The sequence below is a fragment of the Tachysurus fulvidraco genome, chromosome 4 (genome assembly GCF_022655615.1).
Source record: "Tachysurus fulvidraco isolate hzauxx_2018 chromosome 4, HZAU_PFXX_2.0, whole genome shotgun sequence".
NCBI lineage: Eukaryota > Metazoa > Chordata > Actinopteri > Siluriformes > Bagridae > Tachysurus > Tachysurus fulvidraco.
The window spans coordinates 30,455,698-30,462,510 of record NC_062521.1 but is presented as its reverse complement, the minus strand read 5'-3'; the positions used below and the strand labels follow the sequence as shown (position 1 = coordinate 30,462,510).

Here is a 6,813-nt window from a genome sequence, read left to right as displayed (position 1 = left end):
TCTGATGAGACCAGTGAGGCTCTGAAACAACTATGTGGGAGGAATTGTGCAATCTTCAGAGGATATTGACAATCTAACAGACTGTATTACTGACTATATCAACATAAATGCGTCTTGGCGAATCGGATATCAATCCGATCTTTCTACTCCCACCCAATATGCAAATATATTTTGACTCATTTCCGGGGTAATTGAAATGGAACACGCTTTGGTGTGTGCGGTTGCTACAAAAAACAGCATTTACTGTTTGCTGCATTTTCGCTGGCGGCAGAAGCGCATTTTAAGACCCAACGAGATGCCTGGGTGAAAGATCGGAGCAGTGCTGGTGGGAATACATATTTGTTTCTGGCGCGATGCACGACTCGTGAGTCACCTGCGAGTGACGTAGTTCCGTTTGTGAGGAGTATAGCGCTGACGTATGTGGCTTGAACAACCACATTCATTTACACCTGTCCAGTTTCATCTGAAATGCGTCCCAGACCACTTCCTGAAGGTGTTTGTACCATCGGATTTATATCCGTTTCCAAAACGTTTCAGAGGGCATTTACAGCTGGTCTTTTTACCATCGGATAGCTATTATTACAGAAAACGCATGAAGTGACCAGGTGTAAAAACCCCCAAGGATGGACAAGCCCAAAACATATTTAAAGTAAATGATCCTATCATAAAGGGCTGACACCAACAAACAGTTTTGATACGTAAGCCTGATGTCAGATCTTCAACTGGACCAGCCCTGGCATTGCGTAAAAAAAAAGTGGCATTTAGATTTAAACAATTCCTTTTTGAAATCATTTTAAATTTTTGAACAATAAAGTTACAGTGTTTATATAAAAATTTTACAAAATTATATACTTATTGTTCTTCTTTCAACAAAGAAGTGTTAGGAATATAAGGTATAAGGTGAAAAGTGCTATGAAGCTGACATTAAAATAATGCAGACAGAACTACTGTAGTGTTTATTACAAATATTGGTTAAGTAGTTAATTAGAAGTACTGCTGGGTCTGAATGCCTCTACACTGCATTCTGGGTTTTCCTGACTGGGAGACGTCAGTCAGTCTCTGAGCACTGGAGGCTGTGTGGTCAGTCTACTGCTCTTCATTCTGCCGTCTCATGACTGTGCAGCAATGCACAGTGCAAACCACATCATCAATCATCTGCTCCTTTACTTAAGAAAAACTATTTATAAAAAGTTGACTGAACAAATGTGTTTTCAGCCTGGACTTAAACACTGAATCTGTGCTCTCCAGTGGAATATCCAGACAGTAAAGCACTACAGTAATTAACATTTACATTTACATAATTTAGCAGACTCCCTTATCCAGAGCAACGTACAAAATTGCTTAAGTCTCTATCATTGGGTTAACTAACAGTAATACAAACTACAGTAATCCCTGCTTAGTCTGCTGCCTTAGGGCTGTGTCCTCAGCCAACTCCTGTATTCCCTGTATACACACGACTGTACAGCCACACACAGCTCCAACGTCATCATCAAATTCGCTGATGATACAACGGTGATAGGCCTGATCACTGACAACGATGAGATGGCCTACAGAGAAGAGGTGAGCACCCTGACTAAATGGTGTCAGGAGAACCACCTCTCACTAAACATTGACAAGACAAAGGAGCTCGTGGTAGATTTCAGGAGACAGAGCAGAGAACACTGACCCATCACCATCGACAAGACACCTGTGGAGCGGGTGAGCAGCTTTAAGTTTCTGGGTGTTAACATCAGTGAGGATCTCACCTGGTCCACACACACTGACGCAGTGCTGAAGAAGGCACACCAACGCCTCTTCTTCCTGAGACGGCTGAGGAAGTTTGGAATGAGCCCCAGCATCCTCAGAACATTCTACACCTGCACTATAGAGAGCATCCTGATGGGTTGCGTCACTGCCTGGTTTGGAAACAGCACCACTGGCAACCGTAAAACCCTGAAAAGGGTCGTGTGAACTGCCAGCTACATTGTTGGAGGTGAGATTCCCTCCATCCAGGACATCTACAACAGGCGGTGTATAAGGAAAGCTCGGAGGATCACTAATGACTCCAGCCACCCATCCAACAGACTGCTCTCTCTGCTCCCCTCAGGAAGACGTCTCCGCAGCATCCGATCCCGCACTAGTCGACTGAGGGATAGCTTTTTCCCTCAGACCATCAGACAAGTTAACAGCCATAACTAACACAGCATACAGCATACTTCCACAATATGGTATGCTACACACTGCACTCAAACTTCAACAGTTCAACACTGGACCACACACACACACACACACACACACACACACACACTGTATTCATACTGCATTGATACACACTGGACTATACACACACACACTGAATTTAATTTAATATAACAATCTATCTGACAATAAGCTATCTGTACCACAGGACATTTCTGTATCTGTACAGTCTGTTGCACCTTAACATGTTACATATATATTACATGTATATAATACTTATACTTATATACATTATTTATATTTATACTTGTATTTGTATGTATTTATTCCCCTATGAGCAAGTCTGAGGTGACTCAGGCAGCAGTGGCAAGGAAAAACTCCCTTAAATTGGTAAAGGAAGAAACCTTGAGAGGAACCGGACTCAAGGGGGAACCCATCCTCATATGGGTGACACTGGGGGTGTGATTGTAATATACAGTCATTTAAATGTTGTATTGGTGTAAGGATCATGGACTTCGGATCTCCTTAGTATCACAGAGTCTAACTGGAGATGTCAGGATTCTTAGAGTCGGCCTCGGCTCAGTGGATGTCCAAAGGCTTCGTCCCACAGAGGACGTTGGGAGCTGGTACAATGTCTGGATGCCTCGGGATGGGTACAAAGAGAGAAGCAGTGGAAAGGGATTAACATATCTGCTGTTCATAAAAATGTGCCGGTCTGATGTACTAGTGCATGATACTATAGGATGTATTATGTGTACGCCTGACTAAAGAGATGAGCTTTTAATCTACATTTAAACTGGGAAAGTGTGTCTGAGCCCCGAACACTATCAGGAAGACTATTCCAAAGTTTGGGAGCTAAATACAAAAACGCTCTACCACCTTTAGTAGACTTAGATATTCTGAGAACTACCAAAAGTCCTGAGTTTTGTGATCTCAGAGGGCGTGAAGGATTGTAACATGTTAGAAGACTAGTTAGATACATGGGAGCTAAACCATTAAGAGCCTTGTACATAAGTAGCAGCAGTTTGTAGTCAATTCTAAACTTAACAGGTAGCCAGTGTAGAGATGATAAAATTGGGGTTATATGATAATACTTCTTGTCCTAGTGAGAACTCTGGCAGCTAGCTTCTCAGCATCAGATACAGACAGGATGTTTCTCAGCTTGGCAATATTTCTAAGGTGGAAGAAGGCTGTTTTGGTAGTATGAACGATATGATTTTTAAAAGACAAGTTGCTGTCTAATAAACACAGAGGTCTTTCACTGTCGAGCTACTAGTAACAGTACATCCCTCTAAATGGGAGTTAAGTTGTGAGAGTTTCTGTGCGCTGGTTTTTGGACCTATGAGTAGTATTTCTGTCTTATCGGAGTTTAACAATAGAAAGTTGCAGCTCATCCAGTCTTTTATCTCTCTAAGGCACTGAGTTAATTTGGACGCTGTGGCTATTTCATCTGGTTTTGATGAGATATATAACTGTGTGTCATCAGCATAACAACGGAAACTAATCCCATGTCTTCTAATAATGTTCCCTAATGGAAGCATGTATATAGAGAAAAGCAGAGGTCCAAGAACTGATCCTTGAGGGACCCCATAATTAACTGGTAATAAACTGGAGGATTCACCATTTAATTCTACAAAATGGTATCGCTCTGACAGGTAGGATCTAAACCAGCTTAAAGCCTGTCCATGAATACCCGTGTAATTTTGTAAGCGATCTAGAAGAATGTTGTGGTCTATAGTGTCGAATGCAGCACTAAGGTCAAGTAGAACTAATAGTGACATACAGTCTTGGTCCGAAGCTAAGAACAAGTCGTTTGTAACTTTAACAACTGCAGTTTCTGTGCTATGATGGAGCCTGAAACCTGACTGAAACTCTTCAAGGATGTTGCTCTCCTGTAAGAAGGAGCTCAGTTGAACAGACACAACCTTTTCAAGTATTTTAGACATAAACGGAAGGTGTGATATAGGTCTGTAATTTGAAAGTTCATTAGGATCTAAGTTAGGTTTTTTGATGAGTGGCCTAATAACTGCCAACTTAAAAGACTTCGGGACGTAACCTAAAGATAACGAGGAGTTAATGATATTAAGAAGAGGCTCGCCAGCTTTATGTAACACTTCTTTCAGTAGTTTAGTTGGGATGGGGTCTAGTGAACATGTTGTTGATTTAGCTGTAGTAATAAGTTTATCTAACTCTTCCTGTCCTGTACTTGTAAAGCCTTAGGTGAGATTGTGTCACTGGTTGCTCTCATATGTTGAGCGTCACCTATTTTATTCCTGATACTTTCGATTTAATCAGTGAAGAATCTCATAAAGTCCTCACTACTGAAATGTGATGGAATAGTGTGTTCAGATTTCTGTTTTTTTTTGTTAAACTAGCCACTGTGCTAAATAAAACCCTGGGATTGTTCTGGTTATTTTCTATGAGTTTGCTCAGGTGCTCAGCCCTAGCAGCTTTTAGAGCTTGTCTATAGCTGGACATACTGTCCTTATACGCCATTCTAAAAACCTCTAATTTAGTTTTTCTCCATTTCCGTTCAAGGTTACGGGTCTCCCTCTTGAGGGTGTGAGTATGACTATTATACCACGGTGCAAGTGTTTTATCTCTAACCTTCTGTAATCTGACTGGGGCAACGGTGTCTAATGTGCTAGTGAATATAGCGTTTATGCTGTTAGTCATTACATCTAGGTCGTTTGAGTTTAAGGGTACAGTAAGAAGTCCAGACAGGTCAGGCAGTGTATTTGTGAATCTGTCTTTGGTGGTCGGAATAATGGTTCTACCGAGTCGATAACGTGGTGAGACACAGTTAGTCTGTTCTATAGGTAGTGAGTACATTATGAGGTAATGGTCTGTGATGTCATCACTTTGAGGTATGATATCTATATCAGTGACATCTATTCTGTGTGATATTATTAAATCTAGTGTGTGGTTACGTCGATGAGTTGCACTAGTGATGTTTTGTTTGAGCCCAAGTGAGTTTAGTAAGTCCATAAATGTGAGTCCTAAAGTGTCGTTTGTGTCGTCAACATGAATGTTAAAGTCTCCTACAATTAATGCTTTGTCAAAGTTAACCAATAGGTCTGAGAGAAAAACTGTGTAGGGCCCTGGGGGTCTGTACACGGTCGCTAGAGCAAGAGACATCAGGGATTTCTTCGTGTGCATGTGTGATAGTGTAACATTAAGGACGAGCACTTCAAAAGAACTAAATCTATGCTGTGTTCTCTGGTTAGCAGTGAGGTAATCACTAAGGATAGTGGCGACACCACCTCCACGACCAGTCAGACGAGGCTCGTGCTTATAGATATACCCTGATGGTGTAGACTCATTTAGTCTGATGTATTCATTTGGTTTAATCCACGTTTCGGTGAGGCAGAGTGCAGTAAGGCTATTTTCTGAGATGATTTCATTTACGATAAGTGCTTTGGGTGCAAGCGATCTAATGTTCAGAAGTCCAAACCTTAAGAACTGTTTTTGTTTGTTTCTTTGGCATATTTCTGGTCTAATTACAGTAAGATTATTTTGAGAACTTCTCATGTATTTACTTTTTGAGCTCACTGCTCAGGGAACAGACACAGTTTCTATAGGGTGAGCTTTGTGTGCATTTTTTGTGTCAATGTGCTGAGGTGAAGGATGGCTATTGAGATTTAAATTTAAAGAGTAGTTTACCAGTCAGAAGGTGTTCAGCGCCCTGGAGATGTGGTCCGAGAGGATCTCCGCTCCAACTCTGCTGGGGTGCAGGCCGTCAGCACGGAATAGCCTAGGACGCTCCCAGAAAACATTCCAATTATCGATAAAGAGTAGTTTCTGAGCCTGACACCATGACTGTAACCATTCATTTAAAGCAATATATATATATATATATATATATATATATATATATATATATATATATATATATATATATATATATATAATTCTTACTGTATATAATGGGTAATGCATTGTAAATATGTCTAGTAGTACACTGTGTGTACTGACTATGTATGATCACATTGCATCTTTTCCACATTTTCCACATTTGCACATTTCAACTGGTACTGAGCATTTTGCAAATTTTTTAACATGTTTGTAAATTGTTCTAATTTCTGTTTCTTAACTACTGTATGTAAATGGTTCTGCAATTTCTGGAGCTCGCTCCCAAGAATTTCACTCACCATGGCACATGTGCTGTGGTGATGTGACAATAAAGGTTTCTTGACTTGACTTGACTTGCCCCCGCGACCCAGCCCCGGATAAGCAGTAGAAGATGGATGGATGGATGGAATCCAACCTACAGGTGACAAATGCATTGACTAGTGTTTCTGAATCATGTAATGACATCACATTTCCTATCTTAGCAATATTTCTGAGATGAAAGAACACTATTCTAATGATATTATTATCTTTTCTACAACAGTTTGTAGTTAAGCAACTGAGAGCTCCTGATCAACTAATGGGTAAGTGCAATTTCTGAGTTCACCACAGACCCAACACAAATTTCTTCCTGCCAAAGTCATTAAATGATTGTGGTCCAAGTAAAAGCACCTCTGTCTTGTTAGAGGTGTAGGAGGAAATTAGTAACAAGGAGCGATTTAATTCAATCTTATTAAATTGTTGTCTCACGTCTGACTTAGCTGAAACATATAGCTGTGTGTACAA

At 40.6% G+C, this 6,813-nt stretch overlaps 1 pseudogene; it reads right to left on the bottom strand.

Moving 5' to 3' along the window:
- Positions 1-2,926: 2,926 nt before the first annotated feature.
- On the bottom strand, positions 2,927-5,619 carry LOC125141055 (annotated as a pseudogene).
- Positions 5,620-6,813: the final 1,194 nt, after the last annotated feature.